A 26,103-nucleotide genomic window follows, 5' to 3' on the forward strand; every position below is an offset into this window, starting at 1 on the left:
TTTTGTATTCTGGGGTTATTAAGCTGGATAAATTTTTAGCTTGTGTTACTCTCCAGGGATCATTGGCTCTGCAATTTATATTAATCCAGATCTGCCTGCATGCCCCTTTGCTTGCTGAATGTTATCTACGTCTTCTGCCATCTCCTCCTGCTAAGGAGGCTGAATGAGAGCACTAATTAGACTCTGGTGCCAGTTTACTGATGCACCATGTTCTGTTCACCTTGTGAGAGAGGGACTAGCTGAGAGACAGAGCCCTTAGCCTTACGGACCATCAGACCTGTAGTAGTTCTGTCATGAATGATACCTGTATGACATGCAATTATGGCCTTCTTTCCGTATTGGAATCTATATAGCATTCCTTCATTTCCCTGGAAGGGAAATCATGCCCCGTGCAAACATCCTCATTGTTTTATGGCTACAGGAAGTTTCTAGACTTTTTCTTTATGGGCAATGGGGAGAGAAACATTGACTTTTAAAGTCCCAATATAGATTTTTCTTCCTCTATAGGAACACATTGTCATCCCAGTATGGATATAGAGCAGTTTGTTATGGTAAGATGAGCTGCACATGCAGTTCCCTGTAACACAGTTTAAAGGAAGGAGGTAAGGGGGGGCATGTGTGCAGTTCTGACGGGGCTCCAGCACGAACACAGAGCCATGTGGGAACCTGAGCTGATTGTGAATAGCCCCTTCTATCTCTCTGCAGACTTTTTATCAGCAGTGCCTAGGGAATGAGTCTTGGAAGGCATAGAAGCTATTTTCTTATAAAATGAGGCAAAAGCAAAACCTAATTTTAAACATTGTGAAATTCTGATAAGGACAAGATCAGAATACGGTAGAATACGGCACATTATGAGTTCCTGAACTGCAGTAACCCAAAGTCCCCAGTCCAGATAGAGGTGTTGTAATCGGAGCGTTGGCACATGCCAAAAAGCTCATCCCAGGCGCAGCGGTGCCTGCTAGATGTGGCAGTGGCAAAGGAGGTGACCAAGAGGGCCTGGCAGGGACGGGTGATTCTCAAGGCAAACTGCACTTCATTGGTTTCTATTAGACATAGCTCATTACATGCTAAACTGGTCGCTGAGTGCTTTATTCCTCGTTAATATTTGGTGTCTGTAGAGACGAGCCCTCGTCTGCCTTGTTCGCCGTGCTGCAGTGCTAGTGGATGCGTTTTCAAACTCTTCCTGTGCTCCTTCCTTGGATAAAACAAATCGTGGGACCTTGGGGGCTTCTTGCTCGCGGAACACGAGCCTGCACACTAGTGAAGTTCTCCCACTCAGTGTTTTGCAGAAAGGCACCAAAGCGGGTCCGTCTTCCTGTTTAAAGAATATTATTGTGAAATGGCTTTTGGATATTTGCTACCTCTCATTCCCACTTCAATAAGCTGCAATAAGCTGCCTTCTACAGCCACACTTCATGAAGGTAGAGGCGCCAAGACCAGAAAAGTAAGGAATCGGGGGTAGCGTCGATGGCCATCCTCTCACTCTGAGATGGGAAGCATGGGTTGTTCTGCTTTAACCCTAGGAAAAGTTAATTAATCAAAACATAGGAAAAAATAAGAATCCCGGGGCAGGAACAGCAGGAACTAATACTTCTCCTAGCAGTTGAAGAGAATCATAATAGAACCAGAGGTTTCTAGGAGTCTTGCTAAGGAATTTTTGTCTTTGAATTTGCACCATTGGAAAGTTTGTGTTCCCCACACAGTGATAAATTCTCTTTTACCAACTGGACTGAGAAGGAGGAGGGAGGGAGCTGGGTGGAATCAATTACAAACCATATCAGACATTTAAGTTTAAGCACAAGACCTTGCAAAGGCTTGCATGAAATCTTACTAGCAATATAAACAGGACTGGTGCCAAACAAAGCACCAGAAGTATTCAATAATAAAATACATCTGTCTTCACTGGCACCTACCCACAAAAGTTTGTCATTTTCACTGTTAGAAATGCTGACAAAGAGAAATCTAAAAAATGAAAACATTTTTTCAAAAGAGGGAGGTTTTCATGAACTGCAACCTAAATATTCATTTAACATTTGAGCATTCCATAAAAATAATTTACAACATAATTTCTTCTTAGAAATGCATTTTGACAGAGTTCTTTTCAAAGGCCTTGGCTGAGCTTGGCAGTGCTCGCAGCTTTGCTTTCAACTCCATAATTCTTCATTGTTGGAATACTCTCTCGGCACTTTTCCGGGTTCCGGGGAGGCACCTCAAAGCGGGGCCCTCTCTGCGGCGTCCCGCGCAGCGCGTGGGCCGCGGGGAGCGAGCGTGGCCGCGGCCTGCGGACGGCGCGGCCTGCGGACGGCACGGCCTGCGGACGGCACGGCCTGCGGCCTGCAAACGCAGCGGGCAGCGAGCGTGGCGGGAGCGCTCCGAGCGGGACGGCCCTGCGGAGCGGGACCCGCCTGGAGGCCTCCCGCTCCTTCCCCGAACCTCCAGCCTGGGGAAAGGGAGGCAGACCCAGACCTGTTACCACTCCTGACTTGCCTTAGGCCTGGGTTTCTCTGGAAGATGAGCCCGGATCAGGTGCTGAGGAGCAGGAAGCACGCCCGCTCTTGCGCGTGTTGACACACACCGTGCACACGCGTGTGCAGGGCAGCGGCGGGGCCTGCTGGGGGTCCCCCTGGGACGAGGGTTGTTTCTTTCCCAGACCAGCTGGGCTGTGAGTACCAACCCATCTGAACCCTAACAATAATATCACAGCATTTTTGCGCGTTTTGGGATGCAACATGGGATTTCTACTCTGTCTTTACTCAAGCAAAATGAGGTTATTTGCCAGGTGAAGAAATATTTGGATTAGAGCTTTTGGATTGTATACCTTTATTTGCAAGTATCTATGATACCAAAAGAAGCAGTCCCCCCTTTCCTGCATCACCCCATGGGCTCCCCACTTCCATGAATTCAAGTTTCTTCCTTCCCTTGATGGCATTGCCACATGCAGCTCCTGCTGTCCCGTATGTGTGCCCTGGGTTGGGTTCCTGCATCTGGTTGCACTGATCGTGGTGGCCGAAGGGTGGTCAGGTGTGACTGCTTTACCAATGATTATTTTCACAAAAGATACTCATTTTACTCAGACTTTCTTCTTCCCTTGCGCTCAGTTCTGTCCCCTCTAGACCCTTCTTGCCCACTTGAAGCTTCTGTTCCCCCAACTGTGACTGATAACACGCTCACTGTTCTGGTGCCGTAGCTGAAAGGCTTTCTTCTTATTATTATTATTTTTATTATTTTCCGAATGGGTTACTGCATACTTACAGGACCAAGTTAAGTCTTGTGTGCAGGAAGGGCCTTCCATCTTCCAGTGGGATGTCTCCTGTTACCAGTTAAGGCTTCCACACACTCTCTTCCCTTTCTGCTCTCTTAGCATCTCCGCAGAAGGAAGGAGGCAGGAGGAAATGTAAACGGTCCCACTGCGGAACTCCTTAGACTTCCCCCATCCAGCCCTACATTTTGAGGCATAATAATAATAAGTAATTGGTCTTCTGAACTTCGAGTGATAATGAGGCAGTGTAGATACTTGTTCCACAGATGACTGACCATGAACTATCGTGTACATTAGATTTCTTTGTACCAAGACCAAGGTCCTTAAACTAAGAGAGTATTGCATACATTGAATCCCAGAGTAGTGCATAGAAAAAAACCCTGTAAAATGCTCTACTTGTTACGATTTCTTGCTGTAACAGTACTTACTGTACTGATCTTCTATGTAAAATATTGCACAGTCATAAAATTCCGTTTGAAAATTATAGGATCACTCTCAAAGCAGCTGCCGTTAACACTTCTCCTTGTTGGTCCTGTGCAATTTAAGTCCTGATTAAATTCTACGAAGATGGCCAAAAATGACATTTCACCATTGTAGATCTGGGCTTTGGGGTTGCTTTGAGCTTGTGGGTGATAGGCCAGCAATTATTAATGTTTAACTGAATGACATTGCAAGTAATGGGAAGACACTATAAGTTTAGAAGAGTAATTTCTTTAAAGGCTAAGAGTGACTATTACCAGTTTTTTTTTAATTCTATATTTATTCCACCTTAGCCCTAAACTCTGAGCCATGCTATGTAATAATAATGGAAACGCTCAGACAGCAATTTACCAATGTGCTTGAGGCCCTGTCAAACCACATGGAGTGATGCTATAATCAAATTCATAATGTCTTATCTTTTTCAGATAAAGTAATCATCAAAGGAGTGCTGGCATGAACAGAGAAAAAAATCAGGGCTCAGACATGCTCTAATGTAGTGAGCTGTGACATAAATTGGGCTGCCCCTGCTCGCCTTTCTCCTCTATCCGTGTTTCCAATTGGCCTGCCACAGAAGTGCTTCTGGCTGTTTCATGCCACCTTTTGAGACAAAGGAGGTTTTAAAAGGAAAAGAAAAATGAAAGGGTTAAAATTTCAGCGTGCAGGTTTCCTTTAACACAGTTAGAGGTTGGCACTACGGAGAGCAAGTCCACAGAGCTGAGATTTTCAGTTAAATCAATAAAATATTGTTTAAAAAAAAGGGAGTTAAGTGCATTATCTGTCCATTACTCCATTATGGTTTGCCCTCAGTCATGGAAGTGAGACAAAGGTTCCCACAAGGCAAATCACATTTGTACTTAACCTAAAACAGCTTTCCCATATCGGGCAACTATTTAAGATCTTTTTTCTGCTTGTTAATTAAGCATATGTCTAACCATGAGCATATTAGTATTGCTGCTGAAGTCAATGGATTGATACCTGTGGTTAAAGGACAGTTCAAGTCAGTTGCTTAGATATAATCTCCACAAAGAAAACAAGAAAGGAAATCCCTGTTCAATGGCGACATGAACTGAAAGATAAATCTATTAAATCATACAATCAAATACACAGGGAGGGAAGAGGAAAACAATCAAATTTTTGTTCCAGAGACTCAATTCAAAAGCCAGTGAAACCATCACAATGGTTTTGGTTTTGTGCCCTTATATTTTTCAAATTGATTTTCCTTCCATTTGGCCTAGGCTCATTCAGACTTCCCCGTGACATTGCAAAAGTTTATGTGTCTTTTGTGGACTTTTAGGAAATGAGGCCTAATGCTCAAGTATGCTGAGCAACCCCAGGAGGAATGGCCATGGGTGCTCCCACGTCCAGGGAGCTCTGCACTGGCTGCAAGGTTGTGTTCTTGTCATTGCGTTGACTTTGCATCATTAGGAAATATCTGTTCTCCATAGATGTGCTACAGAAACAATTAAACCATACAAGATTTACATTCCCAAGGAGTTCTGCACTTATTATAAAGGGAAGTGCACAGGAACCAAATATTTTCAGTCTTCCCTCTATGCACTTTTTTTTTGTTGTTTCCTCTATACACTTTCCTCTATACACTTTTTTTTTGTTTGATTTTGGCCCCAGAAGTGTAGTCGCCTACATTTGAATTCCCTGAAATGAATTACCTCCCTCAAAGTTGCAAAAAAAGTTGAGTAACTCAAGCCCCCAAGTGTGGATTTTTAAAAATGTTATCTTCAATCTATTTTAAGATCTGTAGAGCCCACAAGTGTACTATTCTGAAAGGGGAAAAACACACAAAAAATCAGTATGAAAATGTACTGCGACACTACAGAATTCTAATCACTCCTACACAGAAAGCCTTCATTTTATCTGCTTTTAAAGAGGGCTTTTATAAAGTTAGATTTTAGAATAACTAAAATCCAGTACAACTGAAGGAGACAAAGCTGTGCACTTGAACAAAGGAATGTTTTCTCAAAAAATAACGACGACGATCTGGTTTGTGCCTTTATAGCTGTGCATATACTGGATGATGGGTAGATAGGAACACAGTGAGGATGTGTAGTGAGCTGAGTATGCTCTTCATTAAGATCACAAGCAAGTGAGCTCCAGTGCAAATCCGCGCGATGCGATTGCTGGCAGATCTGGCTGGAGGAATGTGTGTATTATGTTTGTTCCTGCTTTAAATGATGGCTTGGCATCCTTTATAGTTCGCCAGGCAAGGAGGGAAAGATCCCTCTGGATTCTGGCTGTAGAAGTTCGGGAGGTAGCTCCTCCCTTTCTCTTGACCTTGCGTATCTCAAGATGCGGAGGTTTGGTTCCTGCCACCACAAAAGGATTCTCTTAGCATTGACTTTGCCCTTCTTTATGCCATAGATTTCCACTCCTTCCTTCCTATACCCTCTTGGATGTCTTCATGAAATCAGCTTCTGGCCTGGTCCATAAGCTGAAAAGTCTGGCGTGGAAAAGGATGAATACAGCTTGGCTTCTGCAGAGATGGATTTGTCACCAGAACCTATTTTCTCAAGACACTGATCACTCTTATGGTGAAGCAGAAATGGATTAATGCATCCCAAGGGAAGAGGCCTTGAGACCTGAAGAATGTGTGGAACCACTGGCTGGCCCCAGTGCCATCCGATGAGCAGAAAGAAAGGACGTCTCTCCACTGACTTCTGAGGAGGTTTGCTCAGACGTCGTAAGGATTGGCTTCACGTGCTTCGTGCTGCGAGCTGTTAAACGCAGATGATGGAGTCCTTGTGTGCTTGGAAACCCAGAGCACTTGCACTGTTGAGGAAGTGGGATAGAGTTGGGAGAATGGTAGCAATGCCTGACACATCCCCATCCATTAAGTGGAGCTACTACCTCATATGCATTAACTGTTCTCTGTTAATTATGAAGTTTCAGAAGCACAAGCAGTTACAATAGAGAAGTATGGTGGAACAATAAGTGACCTACAGGCATATTTCCAAGTAGCAAGGATAAAGCTTTTATTTCCCTCTCATATGTTACTGAAAACATCGTCACCAGAGCTGAGAGAAAGAAGAGATTCCTGCTTAGCTTTGGAAAATTCTGTCTTGGCCCAGTGACAGCATAGCTGACCTCACTGCATCATGGTTAGCAGCAGAATTTAAACAACTAGGATAAATCATTGTCAGTGATGGCAACAGGAAGTTAATCCAACAACCTTGAGAACATCATTACAATTTTTCACACATTTTCTATCTTTTCAGGGTCTAAGTGAAATCTTATTTCTGTGCTGAAGTCCTTGGGGCTACAATAAGCAAAACTATCAAAGACACTTACATATCTCTGCCTTGAGCAAAACCCCAAAAGCAGACACAACAGAAGAGAAAGCAGATGGCCTTGGAAGTGCCCTGAAGAAGATCCGACAGGTCATATTTGGTAGGTGGTGAAGGGAATCCATTCCAGAATGAATTACACCTCTTGTAGACGTCGTCTTCCTGTGCTTGTCTTGACATATGCTCTGTGAGACCTTTTGAATTTGACTCCTGATCTTTAACTGCTTCAGTTATATAGAAACATGAATGTTTAGCATAAGATATCAAGAAGGCAGAAGTCTCCATCTGATCTAGATTCCCTTTATTGTCAATGGTGAGAAATAGGATGCATCTGACCTATTTTAGATGCCTACCATAAAATAAAGTTGTATCACACAAGCTTCTCACCATTGACATTAAAGAAAGTCGTGATGACTAGCTCAGACTGGGATTTCAACACTGCAAATGTCTCAGACTAGGTGAGACAAGTTCTACCCACAGCTATGTGGGTATTGCCTTAATGAATCACAACCACAGTCTTTTCCAATATTTTAGAGATGGTGGAAATCTGATGTTGTACGTTCCTTGGAAATATTTTAATGAGGAATGAAATGAAATTTTGTGATATTTTGAAAATGTTTATTCAAATTTTCATTGACATGAAAAAATTTAAGCTTTTAATTCTTTAAAGTCTGTCATCTTCATACTCTGGGTTTTGTGAAATGTGCATTTTAAACAAAAACCTAAAAACTCAGAAATTAATATCAGCTTGAACCAGAAAGGGTACTGAATGCTTCCTCTCCACAGGAGAAAAAGGACATGGAAACTTTTCCTACTCGGTGCATCCTGTTTGGGGATAGGGTAGCGCTTGAGAGAGAGACAGAAGGAATCAGTGTAAAGAACAGTCATTCTTTACAGGTGTTGATCCTAACTAATGTTCGTGCCATCCATCTAATTCTCTGCGTTCGCTCTCACACTGCCTGGACTATTAACCTACTGACTTCTCGAGTCAGAGAATGACACAGGCTAATTTTATAAAATGCTAAGGTGTTAATACAACTCCTCAATTTTTTCTTTTTCCTGAGGCTCAGAACCACTAATGAATTTGAGTAGAAACTTAAGCAGGTTTCTTATGCTCTGAGTCCCCAAACTCCCTTTCTGATCTGATCCAATGGTCTGTTACATCTTCCTTTCTCTACTTCTAATATCTTCGGGAGGTGGCACTGCGCCAATTATTTGTCCCCAGTTTTTATTTAAGTGGTAGTGTTTGTTAAGATGGCTCCCGACTCCGCTCCGGTGGGATTCCCGTTAATTGCAGTGTTCCAATGGCTGTGTGCCGGCTGTGACGGTCCCGCGCGGGCGGGAGGAAGGGGCTGCACAGCCCCACGTCGGAGGGAGCCCCGAGCAGCACGGCCCAGTGCAACCAAACTGCTGAGGGATTCCAGAACCGGGGAGTCTCCCTTGCTTTAAAGGTTGTCCCAGGCCTATGAAGGAAGATGTTCTACATGGTAATGGTGGAATAGTAGTTTAACCTCCCTTAAACTGTTTTTTACTGAAGGAGAAGGAAGACTGTAAGAATAGCAGCTGGCTGATGTCCAGAATCAATCTCTGGGGAGAACTTTATTAGTGGTAACTAACTATAAGCGCCCAGAGCCTGGCAACGACTTATAGCAGAATGTTGGCAGACACACTGTATAGGACTAATAAATTAGTAATGACAATTAATAACAGTTTGAATTCACGTGACACATTCCTTGCTGCAATTTAAGTTCATTATTTCTTGTCCTGCTAAACATGGACATGAAGAACGGTTTATTCCCCATCAGTCTGCAGCAGTTTTTACCTTTGGTTAGATTGTTTTTGCATCTTCCTCCCATCTCTTCATCGCTACCCTAAGCAATCTTCATTCTCTGAAGATTTTCTCATGCACCTGAATTTCTAGTCATCTTATGGCTCTGGAAGTGTCATTCCCCAAACTGAAGACAGGGCTCAAGGTGAGGCTTTGCCAATGATTCATAGCGCTGAAGGACTGTCTCTCGTGCCTCGCAAGTAATGCTACTTTTCAAATATTTATATCATGTTATTGATTCTTTCTCAGCGTGTGATCTGTGAGAATTCCTAGATTATTTTCTGGAAAGTGGTTCCCTATTCAATCTTCTGTCTCTGTAACTATCTATTCTTGCCCATCTGTAAAATCCTGCACCTCTCTGTTGAATTTTTTATTTCATTTCGCCAGCTTGTCTGAATCCTCTTAAATTCTTGTGTCATTGTCTATGTGCTTGCAGCTTTTTTGGTGCGCTGTCATCAGTAAATTAAATATACATTATCTTTATTCCACCACCAAAATCATTATTAAAAGTATTGACTAACATCAGATCAAGGATTGCACCCCACTTGTAATTTCTTGCCGGTGTGCCAATGATTATTATTACGTATGTAAGATTTTAAAAACACTTTCTCCGTCACTTTATAGTTCTATACTATGCATTTCACATTTACTTTTGAGATACCAAACAGTGGAATTATTAATGTCTGTATTTATGCAGTCTACACCTTTCTCCTTATCTGGAGCACAACTGGCTTGTAGAGTGATCGTGTAAGAGATCGAGCAGTGTAGAGCAAGCAGCAGGAATGCAGAGAATGGGGAAAAAGGCAGGGCCTGCCCCTTTGATGGTGAAAAATCCTGGTTCACTCTAAATCAATTTGTGTAACTTCACTCTCTTCTTTTTCCACTAAATGCATAAAAATATATATGTTATTTTATTGCAATACTGCTCTGGTGATTCAAGATGACTCTTATTTCCTGGCCCCTCTTCCCTCTCGCTCTCCCCCTGCATTTAAAAACTAGATGTTAGGCCTGACTTCTTCCAGACATCTGAAACTTGATCCACTCCCCATGAATTCATAGATGGTAATAGGGCCACGATGCCTTCAAACGGCTTCAAATTGCTTTAGCCAGTTCTTTAAGCACTCTAGGATGAAATGAATCACATCCAGTGCATATGAATCCATTTAACTGAACTCCAACTTGCCCTAGCCTGAGATTCACCATCAATGAAAGCAGCAACGTATCCTCTTAGCCCATCTAGTAATTGATCTAGTCCATCTGCAGATCTCCAGCTTGTGATTTGGTTTGGCTGATGATATTTCAGGAAAAATATTTAGGCTTCTTTCCCAAGTTTTAATATGGCCTCATAAGCATAAAATCACGGCAATTCCTCAGCCAAAACCAAGTCCCAGATATATGTGTGAATTGAACCCTCTGGTGGTGAATAATCTTTAACAAAAACTTTAGCCCATGGCAAATACAAAAAAGCCATTAGCCCAAATATTAAGCGAAAAAGATTAAAGTTACACGGTTTTTCTCATGCTTGTGATGCACCGAAAGGTGCACCAGGTTATCTGTAATGTTTCAGATGATGAACAATGATTTATTAATATGCAAGAACATGTTTGTGAGCCTAAAAGATTTATGAAAACTGAAAGGTGAAATCTATTAAACATCAATATGATGGTTATAGACTTAGACAAAACTTTTTTTTTTTTAAGTGCATTAATTAAAAAAAAAAAAAGATAAAATTCTAGTGAGTTCAAACAAAACAGATTTTCCCCAGGAAACACTAAGGTTGGTTTTGATCAATGAGCAATACTTTACTTGACCTAAAATAAAACATTTCACTTCATTTTTGAGCTATTTGCTTGTCTTTATTATTATTTTTTTTTAATATGAGAGGAACTTTTACATTAAAAAAATGAAAAAAGTTTCAGTTTGGAAAATGTCAAAATGGAACTTTTTGTTATTTCTGAAACAAACACTTCAGATAAAAAATGTCAACATGAAATGTTTTGACATTTTCAAAAAATGTCTCCCTTTTTTTTTTGTCTGAAACTTTACCAAATTTAAATTGAATTTCCTATTCGTCTAGAACATAAGAACTGCTTGCATTGCTACTTTTCCCTGGGTAAGCAGTTAATCTCCCTGCCAGATTAGCTTTAAAACATCAGCCAAGCAACTGTACAAACATATATTACAAAGCTGCTCGTGCCTTTACTGCAGCTCGGATTGGGTCTTGTTGGGGCTTATCTATATCCTTTCACTCCTGCACTTTACCAAGCCCTGCGCACAGTTCTGTGCTCTACAGAGAAAGGAAGGAGAACTGATTAGCGTTTAATATCTGAGTAATTTCCCATTATATTAAAGTGATATTTTAATTTTAAAGCCTGGCCAGTAGCACATTTTTGAAGGTTCAATCCAGAAAAATGTTTTTTTTTTTTCTATCAAACAGAAGCAGGTTTGTAATTTTGAATGAGTTTGAGAGATCTTTACAGCTAAATTCTTAAATCCATGCCTTCTAGATCAAAGTCACATTCAAATTTGAAGCCACAGTTTGAAGTAGCATCATGAAATCATTGCTTGCATTTTTGGGAGGTTATAGATGATATGTGCTAACCATATTAATTATACATAATTATACAAAATTAAATCTTATGGTGTACTGAAAAACAATCTTTTGCTCTAGCTGAGGAGCTTCAGCTGCAAAGCAGTTATGGAAGAGCCCCTTTCTGCGACAAAGAGAATTTCATATTCGCTTGATTTTCCCGATTCCTTCAGAGGTTGCCCAGGAGGATGCTGTCCTAGCAGCAGCAAGAGGGAACAGGAGACTCAAAGCTCAAAGCAGGACCCGCTGCCTCCCGTGGGCGCCGACCCCGGAGCTGTGGGTGCCTGGAGACGCCTGTCGCGCTCGCGACGGGCTCCGCACCGCGACGGGAAGGCCCCGTGCCGGAGGGAGCTGCAGGCAGGGCTCAGGCTATCCCCTTTGCATGACGGGGGGGATCTGCAAATGGTTCTATTCTGTAGCAGTCCGGGGGTGCGTGTCCTCACCGCGCTGCTGAGGAGATCCCTGGGGAAGCGGGTTTGCATCCCTCCAAACAAAGAAGGAACTTTGCTCCGTATCCTGGCCAAGCTAAACACTGAACTGCTGGAGAAGGAGGACTGCTCTGCCTTTATTTCTAGCAGGTCACCCTGGTTGAAAGTGCATTTTGCAATCCAGCAAGCAGAGAAAACCTACTGCACTCCAGCAGGTGCAGGCAAAGGAATGGCTCGAGTTAAGGTCTCATAGAGATGCAGACGTGCAGCAGGTGCCCTGCCTGTGCAGAACGACGCACACAGTCAGCAGAACAGCGGGCACTCTGGAGGTTCCTCTGTTTTGGAGGACCATGTCCCTTCGTTAGGTGACAGCTGAAGAGGGATTTTGCAGAGCACTGTCTGGATGGAGGTTTGGCACTTGGATCTCACATCTGCTGCCTCTTTCGGGGCCAAACTCGAACCAAGTGAGGAGATACATAATAGTGCACATGGCTCTGACTGAGGGGCTCTCTGCAAAGGGTTAATCTTCCCTTGGTGGTGCTGCAGAAACCCAGCTGCAGGTCCTGAGTGCAGAACCCCACCAGCTGCGAGAAATTAATGACCTCTATAAGAGTTTGAGGTGGGACAAAGTGAGGGCTTGATGCTAGTGGTGGCAGCTGGGTGAGCAGAGTGAACTGAGCAGCCCTCTTGTTGACTTCTCTCTGTGGTGTTTTAGTCAAGAGGAGCCTTTCGTGTCCAGGAAGCAATCAGGTACGCTTACTATGGACGTGTCTGCTTCACTGTGGAGCACGGCTGAAGACAGTTTTACCTCTTAATGCTCCTGACTCCTTGTTTCCCTCTCAGTTATGTCTCTGATTTCCCATTTGGCTGCTAGGGGTTCTCAGCTTTGCTGATTCTGGTGTAAGTACTGCTGAGTTCTGATACTGCTTGTGAGGTACCATGAGGAGGTGGGTTGGGATGTGAGGATGTTAAATAGGGTTTGCGTGGCAAAGAAGTCCTTGGAAGGATTTCTAGCAAAGAAATGTTATGTCCTCAGGAATAATCAACTGTCTATGAGCTAATTCATGCTGATCTCTCATGACCAGAGTCCAGCCTACTCTCTTGTGGGGTGTGAATTATGGACCTGCATGCAGCGAGCTCACAGAGCTGCTCCTTGCTGAGCCCTAAATTGACACCAGAAGGGGAACTTCCACCCAGGATAAAATCCAAGGAACAGGGTAGAGGAACCAGTAGCTTGATAAGTTCTGAAACTACAATGGCTCTTAAATGAAGCCATTTCTTTTCAGACACTAAGTCATACTGTTTAAAATATACAAACATCTAGATAATTAGGGGAACTTAAAATCTGTCTTCATAGTGTTTCAGCAGGATGACATTGTCAGCTATTCTATTTTGTATTGATTCCCACAAAGCTCAGTTATTCCCAGCCTTCCATTTCAGACACAGCACCTTGTTTTCCTGTATCTGGAAGCAAAGAAATTAGATAAAAACTATTGATTAGCAAGGCACGGGGGGGCTATGTCTGTAACCTTCCTTTGTCTTGCAGCTCTGCAGCTGAGGCAGCAGTAATAGGATTCTGTGCAAGTGCGACTGTGATGAGGTCACACTGCTGAGAAGGGAATGAAAACACCGCAGTCAGCTAGATCGCTGCCTTCGCTGATAGCTTCTGATATTGTTTGTCAAATTGTGATTTGAAGGTTATTTCTCTGGAGGCTAGAGTTGCACGGCTTCTCTTCTGCACTTGGCTGGGCTTTTAAAATCATGCATTCATACGATAATCCCCTCTTCTCTCAAAGTTTATTTCCCCTTTTTGAGAAAGGGACAAGAAAGCAAGTATATTCTGAATTTTTCCATTGTTATGAGATTAGAGCAGTTATTTGCCATGATAACATGAGTTTCTTGGGTGTCTTTAATTCTTGTTCCTCCCTCCTTTTTCACTTGGGTGCTGCAGTCCTTCAGTTCAGAACAAGTTCAATAAGCATTTTCAAGGTGTATGAGCCATGAAGGATTATGCTGATTTAGTATGTAGTGGCATAGCATTTATTGGTATCATTACTCATAGAGGAACGCAATGAGGAGTTTCCTTATTTGAATTGTTTTGAGAAATAAGCCTCCTGTGTCCTACCTAGGACAACTGCCAAACTGCAGAGAACGCGGGGAAACTTATAATGTGTCTGCAGCCTGAACAGGCTCTGCTGCTGCTTCACAGCAGAGAAGCAATCCTTGAGGAGATAAAGGGGGAAACTGAGGCACAGAGACTGTGATCTGGCTGTTGTGGTGGAGTTAAATATAGGGTAAACACTAAAGAAAGCTGGCCCTCAGGACTCTACTTCCAGTATGAAAGGCAGTCAGAATTGTTCTTTTCCCACAGTGGAAGGATGTGCAGTGGGATATGCAATTTCTCCTGCCGATCACACCTTAGGAGTTCTTTCTTGCTCTGGAAAGCTCACTTGCCCTAGATCTGCTCCTGGGAGATTGGCATGGAGGCAGTTGGTTCAAACCCCCCTCCAGATATGCCTCTGGAATTGCAGGGCAGTAACGGGATGCCTTGAGCAGGCAGCTTGTCTGCCTGAGCCGCACTGTGCAGAAACCAGTATGTCAGGTCAAGCAGCATATTTTGAGGTTTGATGTCCCACCCTCTCCAATAAGTGATGTGGGAAGAAGTGTTCTGGGAAAACTCCTTCCCCAGGCCTGTTGCTGTGGGGTTTTCTGTGGGAAGCAGCGAGACTTTCCCATCCCCTCCTTTGCCCTGTGTGATGCTCTCTGATTGTAATATGTGAAACTCTCCCATGCTTCCAAAAGCAAACACACACTGTGCTTTTCCTCTAGTGTATTCCATTCTGTATGATCTTGAAGACATATTTTTTGCCCCTTGCTTCATTTGTGTGAAGGTGACTCTTTCTCAAGGATTATTGTGAGAATTTTTAGTTTTTCTAATTCCACAACCTGATGGAAAGTGCTATAGGAGAGCAGACACCTTTCTGTCATTCCTTTCTTGGTAAGGGTAGTTGAAGCTGGTTTAGAGATCTCTTTTCCTCTGAATAATTTGTTGGAAAGAGCATCCTCTCACTTGAGGACAGTGATACAAACACAACAGCAACATCACACACATGCTTATCTTGAAGGTACTGGTGAAGAAGCCCCATAGCTTGAAATAAGAGTTACAGGTAAATTACCTCTAGAGAGCCCCCTGAATGCCTTGTCAGTGGTTACCAACCAAAATCACGTAGTACCTGATAATGTAACCGTGTCCTGCCTGCTTTTGAGCAGATGAAGCGGCTGCCTGCTGGCCCAGCGATGCTGTGGGTCTCATTAGCACTCAGCAGCACCTATGGAGGTCCAGAAAAGAGATTAGAGGAGAGCAGTGAGCAGGAAAAAGGATTTAAATGAATTAATCACTTTACTCTTTAGAAAATGGGCAATGTACTGAGTAACATAACTGGTGCATTCTTGTGCATCTCTAGGAAGACAAAGCTTCCTTGCCAGAGTTCTTTTTTACCTAAGTTGATTTCAATGGATCAGTGTCTTTCAGCTCCCACTTCGGTTTTCATTTGACAGATTTTTCCACCTCCATCCAAAATACATCACTAAGGGTGGCTTAGTCACAAGGACGTGTGACTCTGTAATCAGAACTGCATCTGGTGCTGTAAAGCATTGGAGCCCCAGTCCGGAGCAGTGAGTGAGGTTAGAATGGCACATGAGCGGCATCCTTATGATATCCACAGAATCTGCCAAAAAACTTTCTACCCACAAGGCACAGGCAAACTTTCTATTTAATCTCTTAAATATTGGCTACTATTCGACATATTTTCATGGTTGGTCATCTATCTTATAGGAAGATCTAGAGGACTCAGCCAGGTGCTGAAATAATTGTTATCTTATCCCAAGCAGCATCTGCTCAGCCAGCTGGAGGGCTCGTCTGTTAGGGCGGCAGCCTGAGCATCCCACCTCCTGCTCCCGTGGTGCGCAGCCCTCCGGAATGTCACGGGAGAGCTCGGTTCTGCTGAGGGAAAACGGAATGGGAGAGCTGGGAACCAAGGAAGGGGCCAAGGATGTGCTGATTGAGTGTCCTCTTTGGAGGGCTGTTCCCTAGTTTGCTGCCTATCAAATACTCCAGCTGAGGCCCCTGGAGGATTACTGTCCTCAGGACTATGAAGTCTTTCAACATCCGTAATTGGAGGTTTACAATGTTTTTGGTTTAAGTGACAAAACTGAAGAGTTGAAAGATTATTGTTGAGACTGCAGTTGTGTGTTTTTGTTGCTCTGCTTTCATCCAAAATTAGCATTCCTTGATATTAAATGCTTTTATTTTTCATATTTGCATAAGATATTAATCTACTTTATTTTACAAGGCCAATTATCAGCAACCTGTATAAGCCCTGACTGCCAATTCTCTGTGTCTAGCATTAATGAAGAGCCATGTCTACCATTATTTTTAATGGCTTCTATGATGTGTAACTGCCCACATCTGGTGCTGGGGGCAGTTACTCTTCTCTCCTGACACTCAGTTCTTGGAGCAGGTGGTTTGTAGGAAACAGCTGGAAGTCGAGGAGTGGCGGGAATATCCGGCATTGTGCAGGATGGAGGAGCAGGGCCTCCAGCACCCTGTGATCCACAGCCCTCAGCCACGCTCCTAGGCAGCAGTGAACACGGTAAATACAGGAGCCACGGAGTTGGCTACACAGGGTGCTTGGGACTTAGGTTGTGTGTTGTAGGTTCAGGTACAGATGGGAAAATGTGCTGCTCCATAACAGCTCTGGTGCTAAAGAGCCATTTTCATTATAAGTGCTTGCTTTCTTTCCTTTGTTATGTCAAAATGCCAAAATTAGAGGTATCTGACATAAGAAAGGAAGTCAGTTTTCTTTTGTTTTTCTCAGATTTATTTAGTGACATTTCCTGAATACATTTACCTCTCATTATTAAACAACTGTTTATTTTCTGGAGGGCAGCACTTCAACTTTGGCCATATTTCAGTAAGACAGGAATTTAAATAAAGTCAACATGCTGAGGAATTAGAAAGTCTTTCAGGTGTGTTTTGCAGGAGAAAATTCAGAGTTCCCCTATCTCTCCTAATCATTGGCCTGGGGCTTTCAAATGCATAATCTTATTTTTTTTCTCTACGCAATGAAATGTAGACAGAGGAATCCATCTGCAAATAGTATTTGTTTTGGGTGATATGTTTCTTTAATTATGATAAGTTTCCACAATTTGGCAAGAGTACAGAGAAATGTGCTCTTGCAAGTCTTTGTTCCTTCGGCAGGAATGGAGAAAGTGGGTCTTGTTCAAAAAGAAATTCCCTGGTCTGATCACATAATTCTTGTAACTCACCCCAGCGAATGATGAGAAAACCCCTCTTTTTCGCTCTCTCATGGGAAGGATGTTTGGCTATGATTCATAAAACATTGTTTTGATTTTGGAGAAATGGTGACTGACTTGGTACAAAGCCTGAGTCATGAGGTGGTACAAAAATCCAAGATGAAACTGGCCTTTATCTCTCAAAAGTGCTGAGTTGTGATAAATAATGCACCAATTGTTTGATGGGGTAGAGGTGCAGGGTTCAGCAACTTCATTGTGGTTCTAATTTACCAGCAGAACATCTGAATTAGAGAGTCTGACTTGGTTTCACAGGTGGGAGACCTGAAATGAGGCCCAAAGCCTTGAATGCTTCAGGGTGCCTTTAGAAATAATGACTTCAATACAAATGGACTCTATCTCTAAAACAATGGATAATGCAAAAGTTCTTACCAAGCTATTTAGATATCATCTTTGGAGTTGGATTGAGAGAATTCCTGAGTTAATCTGATAGGAAGGGCCTTTACCTGCTCTTCATGTCACTTGCACTGGTGCACAGTTTGTAGGCTGATACAGTCATTTCAATCTGTTTTGAAAGGTTTGTAGGGGGAAATCTGGAAAAAAAAAAAAACCTGTAGCATATCAAGTATGTAAAAGTTTGTTACATTGAATTAATCTGCAGAAGTCCATGTAACTGCATATTTCATATTCACAATATCTGAATGGACCTTGCTTCTGGATGAGGAAGAGAGCAACACTGGATGAACTGGATATAAAAAATAATCATTCCATCCCTTTTCTGCTTTTGGATTTTCAATGATTTAATTTTCTTAAAGTTCTTCATTATTATATTGTTTGGCAAACACTTGATGCTTACATTCTTAAATCAGTGTGCTTGTCACATTTAGTTGTTTATGGTATTTTGTTAACTTAGTCATATGGATTTTTTTTTGAGTTGGTTGGGTTTTTGCTTTTCTATTTATTACATGCCTGGTTAATTGCCATTTTAGGAAGAAATGGAGGAAGAAGTCATAAAGACAATCAGGCAAACCATTCCCAAAGTAAATATAATAAGGGAAAAGAGAAGATTTAAATATTTAGATGATTTGAATTTTCTGTGAATGTTCTTAAAAATAGGACAAAAAAATGAAATACTCAAATGACTGTTAGCAAAAAGAATAAAAAGTTATGCAAACATGAGAACAAATCTTTTTTATTCCGAAAAGTTCTTGTCAGTCCTGAGGCAGCTTTACCAGAGACTAAGAAATGTCTGTTTTATCACATTTGAGTCAGTGTGCTAGACTAAACAGTGCAGTGCTTGAAGTTTTTGTGCCAATGTTGTTACATCTGCAAACCTGACAAGGGCTGCATTAAAAATACAGATATTTAAGTGCCTTCAATATCAAAAGGACAGTATATTCTTTCTAGGATGCAAGACATTCTTTTATCATGCTGCAACAAACTGCATGGTTAGTGGTTCTGTGCAAGTGCAAGAGCTAGTGCAGCACAATGCTAGCAACTTGGGTAAAATTCTGGGGATATTTTCTGCAGATTCATTTCTAGGTCATGAAATAATCAGAGGAGAAACCTCTAGTTTAACTGGGATACAAATGGTTTGGTGTGGTCCCCTTCTGATCATTCTCTAGGTCACTGCCATCACTGCCACCTTCCCACAGCAAAAATAAGTGCTACATGGGAGGACCTTTCAGTAGCATTCAAGGATAACAGTAATTACCCAATTACTGGCATGATCATGTAAAAGGTTACATTAATAGGCACCAATGATAATCAAATACAAAGACAATGCTGTGAGTAAAATAATCACAGTATGAGGTTGGTGTTATATTAAGCATACTGTGAACAAAAATATTAACTGCACAGAAGTGGACTAGCATAGTGTATGCATCCCTTAATACACAACAGTCCAGCTTTCATGAGACAACCAAATGAATAGGCTTATTCAGAAAGAGTAAGGTTTATTTTAAGAAAGCCCTTTCATTTAATACATGGTAACAGTTTCACTGTTAGTCCTTTGCTAGTAGGTAAGCCAGTTATGAGTTATACTCCCCAGCTATGGGGAAGAAAGATGCATCTTCTCTCTTGTGCTCTCTATGACACCCTGAATTTTTTACTCTGCTGTGTGTGAGACTCCATAAAGCATAACAGGAGTGTTGTTCTGTACTCGTTTTACTTTGTTTTCCTTCCCTAGGCATCTGCAGTGTGATTGCTTGGCAAATTCATCAGCCCCTGAGAAATAAGGAGGATCTGAATCAAGGAGCAGGACAGCGGAGGTGCTGCAAGCCCAGCAGAGCTCGTGAAGACAACGGGTCAGGTTTGCATCTCCATTCGTGTACAGGAAAAGTTCTGCTGTTTTCTGGTAGCTCCTCACACAGTTGTAAAAGTTGCTCTTATTGAGTTGATTTATTATGTATTACTCTCTGGAAAGAAGGTGACAATTGTTAGTGTTTTATGCCCAGCACAGGGGGCTTTGCTGGGAGCGTGTTGCCTGGCAGAGTGAGAAATCAGCCTGACACGTTTCCAGTCCCAGAACTGGCCCTTTCTCTGGGGAAGATTTAACTTGCATTGCATGAGCCTGATGTTTAGAAGGAAAAAAGAAAGGAACTAGAATGTCCCCTTTGTTTTGCATATCCATGTTCCAATTCCAGTGTTACTTGGTCCATTGTTCCTTTAAACACCAGTCAGCTCAGGAAAAAAGCTTACATCCTTCCAGCTTCATATTGTAAAAGATGAAGTACAAAGAAGCCACAGTATCAAAATGCCAGTTACCAATCAAATCAATTTAATTTGGTGGATTTGATTTTCTTTTAACTTGATTGTTAGACACTGAAACAACAGGGCAGCTATAGCAAAAAGTGGCTTTTCCTCATGGAGAGTGGTAGAGGGGGATATGCAGTGTTTGGCAGGTACCAGAATCAGGTTCTGGAAAAATGCTTTTTGGTATGTGCCTTTGAAGGCAAAGCAAACCAGACCGGAATGGTTCCTGATACGAAATCAAACTCCTTGTCCTGCCCTACATACACCAGTAAAAGCGGGTCAGGCAGGTGGTTGAGGTGTGTGTAGGGTTTGGCTGAGCAGGGAAGCAGACCCGATGGCAGTGATGGAGATGCTCCCTGCGCAGGGGCAGCCCGGGGAGGCCTCGCGGATCTTCTCTAGCAGGTAATTTTGAGGGACTTTGGTTCGTATTCTGAGGTGAGATTTGGGCAGGGATGCCCTGTTTATCACCTGTAAATTTGGACAATATGTTGACTATTTTGTAGCACACATGTGTGGTTCTGACATAAGCTTACTGGGTGCAAAATGCTGCTAGTTCAGGATGCTGGGTTATACCGCTGGGCTATTTTAATACAAATGTCTTCTGCACTGTGTATCTTGGATTGAGAATATGAAAGCTTAAATCCTCCAGCCCATGCAGATTTGTGTGCTAGACAGATGCTTGTGCCCAATTACCCTGGTTGCAGTGGTGGTGTTTCCCAGGTTGCCTCTGTTCTGATACTGGGTAACTTCCACTTAGTTCTTGCTCCAAAAAAAAAGGTGGATTTGAGTAAGACAGTCAAATATCTGACTCCCCTAAGTCACAGGCAATAATTTTTTTTACAAGTGCGGGCCAGAATTTGATGCATCTCAGATGTGTGGCTTGCAATGGTGCTTATGCACCTGAATTCTGGGTGAGATATCAGCTGATTTCTAAACACAAAAGGCATTTTGAATACTGGTTTGAAAGACCTGGTAACCAGAGCAAAGAGCTCCTGGCTGGGGTAATAGGGGAGGCAGGCATGTTAAAGAATGCTGCTTTGGCTTCATGCATTTCTTGGAAGTGTGTTGTGTAAATGAATGTATTTAGCCTTGTTAGCAGTCATGCATCCTACAGCTGGTGCTGGTGGCTTGTGATAGATATGTCCTCTTGTTGCACGTATATTTTTTTCCTGAAAAGTTCATTTGGCAGGAAGCCCAGTTGCAAGGGATGCTTTCCTTAGACCAACCTTCTGAAGAGCCTGAGAAGTTAGCAGGCTCTTCTGGCTAGCTGGGTGCTATTTCTCTTCCCTTCTCTGCTTTCAAGTTTGTTTAATCCGAATGTCTGACTGCTGCTCATTTTGCTGATGCAAAACCCCTCAATATCCATCAATAGTTTCTCATTGCTTTCAGTAGTCTTTGGATCACGGTAGCAGTTTCATTTACGCTTCAAATCTGGCTCAGCACAGTTCAAAGGATTTATACTCTACTCCAAATCCTTATCCAGTTTTTCTGAGTTCTCTTATCTCAACTGATATAGAAAGTCTCAGATCTTTACCTAAGTATCAGCTGTATCTACTATTAACCAATAATACAGATACCTTAAGGTAGGAAGGACATCGTATTAAATGTTTAACTTGTGGAAGAGGAAATACCTTTAGCCTGTGATCCATTTGGATTGCATAAGCTATGAATGAGGTATAGTTAGATAAATATTAAATATACATGTTAATATTAAATATTTAACTCAGTCTTTGTTCAGTTTGCCATTTCTTGTAATCTCTTTTCAATGTTCATAGAAAATAAGCCTGACTTTATACTGCTTGCCAGTAGTGACCTCAAATTTTCTGTTTGTATTAATAATATCAATTACCTGCACATGTGTAACCCAGGACTTTGTCACTATATTGGAGAAGTGCTGCTTGGAATTTGTCTACAACGCTCTTTCCTTGAAAACCTTCCTTACTGCTTGAAATATTCCAAGTGAATTTACTGTTTGTGCATATATAACTCCAGAGCTTCTTCATTAAAGTTTTCAGCCATGGAGCTTGAACATTTAACTGTTCCAAGAATTTAGGCAGAGAAGATAAAAACTGCAGGAAATGGCTGCTACTGAATGCAGGGATGATTGCAGCCACAATTTCTTTTCATGCCAGCCACTGGAATCCCCAGGTTTTCTGAAGATTAGGTATATTTTAAAGCCTAGATTAGTCTTTACCCACAGTGTGTCCCCTATGGCTGTGAACTGCTACTCTTTGTTTGGGCCTGGGCAAGCCTCCAGTGGCCGTGTTCTTACAAGGAATGCATTTTCCAGTGTTTTGATTTAATGACTATTATTTAAGCTGAAGTCAGTTCCTTTCTCACACTATTTTGGGCCCTGCGTGGTAAACCTTTGTGCCACTGCTGTTAAAAGAAATTCTGGTATTTTCTTTCTGTGCTAAAACCAGTACAGATTATACCAAGGGCTGTGACCTATGAGATGTGTCGGAGGTCTTTCTAATGACGGAATTCTCGGTGTAAATGAAGCGGTCTCGGGTGTTCCTGGCGGCCCCGCTCGGTGCGGCGCGTTGGGAAGCTGCGTCCTGTGGGGACGTGCGGAGCAGGAGGGCCCTGCGTGGGCCTAGGGGTGTCCATTGATGGAATCATATTGATGGAATCCTGCCCGCTGCGTGGAGTGATACATGGTCTGCCCAGGTTAACATTGCCTTAAAGAGTGAATTCTGAGGGAAAAGGGATTCAAGTCTGGAGACGGCTTCCCTCTAAAAGGGATTCAAGTCTGGAGACGGCTTTCCTCTAATGGAAGGGCTGTAAGAGGCAGGGGGGAGTAACATTCCTTGTCTTTTTCTCCCTGTATTTTTACTTCAATATGGTGCCTTATTCAGACTTTGAGCAGAACTATCAGGTCTATTTTCCAGCATCTCCTCTGTGCCCGGCAGTCTGTAGGATTGTTCCACATCCCGTTCCCCGGCTGGGGATGAGCCCTGGGTACCGGCCCCTTCGTGCTGTGGGATGTGGGGATTGTCCTGTTCCCTCGCTTGCGTTTAGGACCTTATCCCGAGACCCCCTGCAGGAGCGAGGAACCCTTTGGGAATGAGGTTACCTTCCTGATAACACCCTGGTAGAGCTGGCACGTTAGCTTCAGGCCTACAGGCTAATTTCAATCTCTCAGGCGTTTTAGTCCTTATTTATCACTTAGAGTGGGTTGAAATTTTCATTTAACTAATTTAAAATTAATGGAGTTGAACATTTTATTTTTTAGAAACTGTAAAGGGAAAAGTGCCTTTTTATTTCAAATTGAGAATGAAGCATCTAATAGTTTTTATTTTTAGACTTTTTCCACACATTCTTCTCTGGTAGGCTTAGTTACACAGTAGGATAATTTCATTCTAAAAATTCTAAACTTAAAAATGAATAAAGTCAAGAAAATGTACCCATGGAAAATAAGATATTAGCCTCATTTCAAAGGAAGACAAAACTAGTTATGAAATCATTGCAGTAAAGTCTTTGTCCAGTTTTACTCTTCACTCAGACAACAGATCTGATAAAATGTATCTAATTAACACCCAGCAGATAACAATTATCTGGTATAATTATAATGAGCTTGTTTGTTCTTAAATTGACAGCTTAAGCAATGTTTTATGATGTTTATTTGACCTTGATGCTAATCCGCACCCGTCTCCTGTGAGCTGCCAAATGGGCGGCTGTCTGGGTTTCCATCCCGTCCCCTTGCGCTCACCGCTCGTTGTCGTCAGTGTCACCCTGCACTGACGTGTCCTGCCCTGTCTGTGACTGCCACAGTGTCACTCTGAGCCCTCACGAGTGCGCTGTGCCTGCACCCGCTTGCTGCCCCTCTGCTGCCTGTCCGTCTCCATCGAAGTTTTGGAAAACAGCTGGCTCTAAGAACCACAGAACAAAATGCAACATAGCACCTGGAATTAGGTGATCCCTGTTAAAAAATCACTGAATGCATCTGTTTTTACAGGCGGTTGATATGGATTTTACAGCAGTGGCCTTACAAGCTGGGTTCTATTAAAAGGTACCAGATAGTTCAATAACCAAACATCACTGCTGGTAGAATAGATGAGCTTGGTCTTGATTCAGGCTGAATAGTTTAGGAGGATCTTTATTTCCTCAAAAGGCAGAATAAATGTTGTTGGTATCCTGTGAATAATCATGGCCCTGTGTGTCAGTGCCTGACTACCATAATCATTTTTAGAGTAATACTGTAGGAGCCTCTGCCTATATCCTGGCCTTTTTAGCAAGGGTTATCTGGGCTAAAATTTCATCTTAATTTTTCAAGATGGATTTTTCCTTTGCTAGGGAGAGGCAAGCCTCATGAGGTGGGCATTGTGGAAGAAAAAAGTGGAAGGATAATCACCTGCCTCAGATGCTTGGAGAGGGTTAACAGGGTCCTTGGTTCAAGTCCTGTCTCTGACTTACCAGATTAGCTGGTCTGGGACTTGATTCTCCACTGGCAGAATGGAGTTAAGCACAAGTTTCCTCACCATTTTACTGTCTCTCTTTGGAGTCAAGTGCTGCTGCCTTGTAGTGTACTATCTACTGTGCTGTGTCTTTAATTTTTAGGATATTCATGTCTTCTGATTAAAGGACACTTCTACAATTCTGTTTCTGCTCAAATGAGGGGGAAAAGTCTTTGAAAATACTGAGCTAACGTGTGGATGGTCAAACTGTCTTTATAGTGGTGGCATATTTGTCTGTTTGCAAACTGGGAATCTTTAAGCAGCTGACCAAGCAGATCAGTCTTCCCGGCACAATGGCTCTTAACAATTTTTTTCTCCATTCCTTCATTTGAAATGTAGCTGTGTTAATTACAGCAGTTATTTTCCATCTGGAAAGGAGGAAGCAGCCACTCCCCCCTGAATTCTTTTAAATCTTCTTCCAGAGGGCTCTGCTCTGAGCGATGCAATCACTTTTTTTTCCATGAGGAATCAACTGCTTTCAGTGTCACCAGCCTGGAAAGCAAGTAGACTCTACAGATTTTTCAGTTCTATCTACATTTTTCATCGAGTGTTCTGACTGTTCAAGGGTTTCTGATGATGGTTATACTGTACCATATACAATATATAGGTACCAACTTAGCAAAATCAACATATGCGTGTTTGAGTGATCTCAAGGGTGTAATGGAATGAGGGAATAGCATGTGAATAAACCTGTAGTTCTCATGTTTTCACCTTCCCTGTGTGTCAAGATTCAGAATGAAGAGATCTAAATGGGAGAAATCGGTTCATCCAGCGTAGCATGCCATATACCTTGTGATCCAAATTCATGTAGGCTGTTGCTTAACCTGAGATCAAATAGTTTAGCTAGAAAAAAGTGAAACCTCCCCCCAAAAGGCTTTTGTCTAATATTTCTGGGTTTGTGTTTGCATTATGGAGAGTAATAGCTTGGGAACAGCTTTTCTTATTCTTCTCCTTTTCACTTCCAGGTAGCGTTGCGGAGTGCAGTGGTGCATAGGACTCTGTAATAACTGTTATTTGTTAAACATTGTCTGCTACAGCACGGGCAACATGGGGCCTCTCTCCCACAGGGATCATTAATTTGGGTGCACAAGATTTTTCAAATGCTAAGTGCCCTTGATGATTAGAGAGAGGTTATCACCAAGTGCTTCATTTTTATTTGACTATTTTTCTAAATAAAGGAATTGAATTTCAAATTGAATCATGGGTAACTAGCAGATATATGATGAGGTGAAGAATGTCAAATGATTTAACTAGGTCCTTTCTCAGCTTGCATTGATTAGGAAGAAAAATGTTCCGAATGGGCTATTGCCATTCCAAGTTTGCAAGGTCTGTTCTTTCCTCCTCTTAACCCCCCAGGTTTAGATGGCAGTACTGCCAAATCCAGTTCTGGGGTCTGGATCTTAGGTGTTGCAATGAGAATTTTTCTGTTAAGATGCTTCCCAGCTGATTCAAAATCCAAGGTAATGAAATGCCAGACTCTTAGTTTCATTAATTGAGATATACTGTTTAAAAGCAGCTGATAAGGTTCTGGGTTGGTGGAAGGAGAGAGTTTCATGTGTTTTTGTCTCCACCATGAGCAGCATTCTCTTGAGGTGAATTTCCATTCAAGTTAAACCCAGAGAGATTTGTGTATCTATTACTGTAGCATAAAATAATAAAAGGAACAGATTTTGGAAATGCACCAATTAGCTTCAT

Source organism: Tinamus guttatus, unplaced genomic scaffold, assembly GCF_059628265.1.
Source record: "Tinamus guttatus ecotype Peru unplaced genomic scaffold, ASM5962826v1 Tinamus_guttatus_pri_ptg000027l, whole genome shotgun sequence".
NCBI classification, from domain to species: Eukaryota; Metazoa; Chordata; class Aves; order Tinamiformes; family Tinamidae; genus Tinamus; species Tinamus guttatus.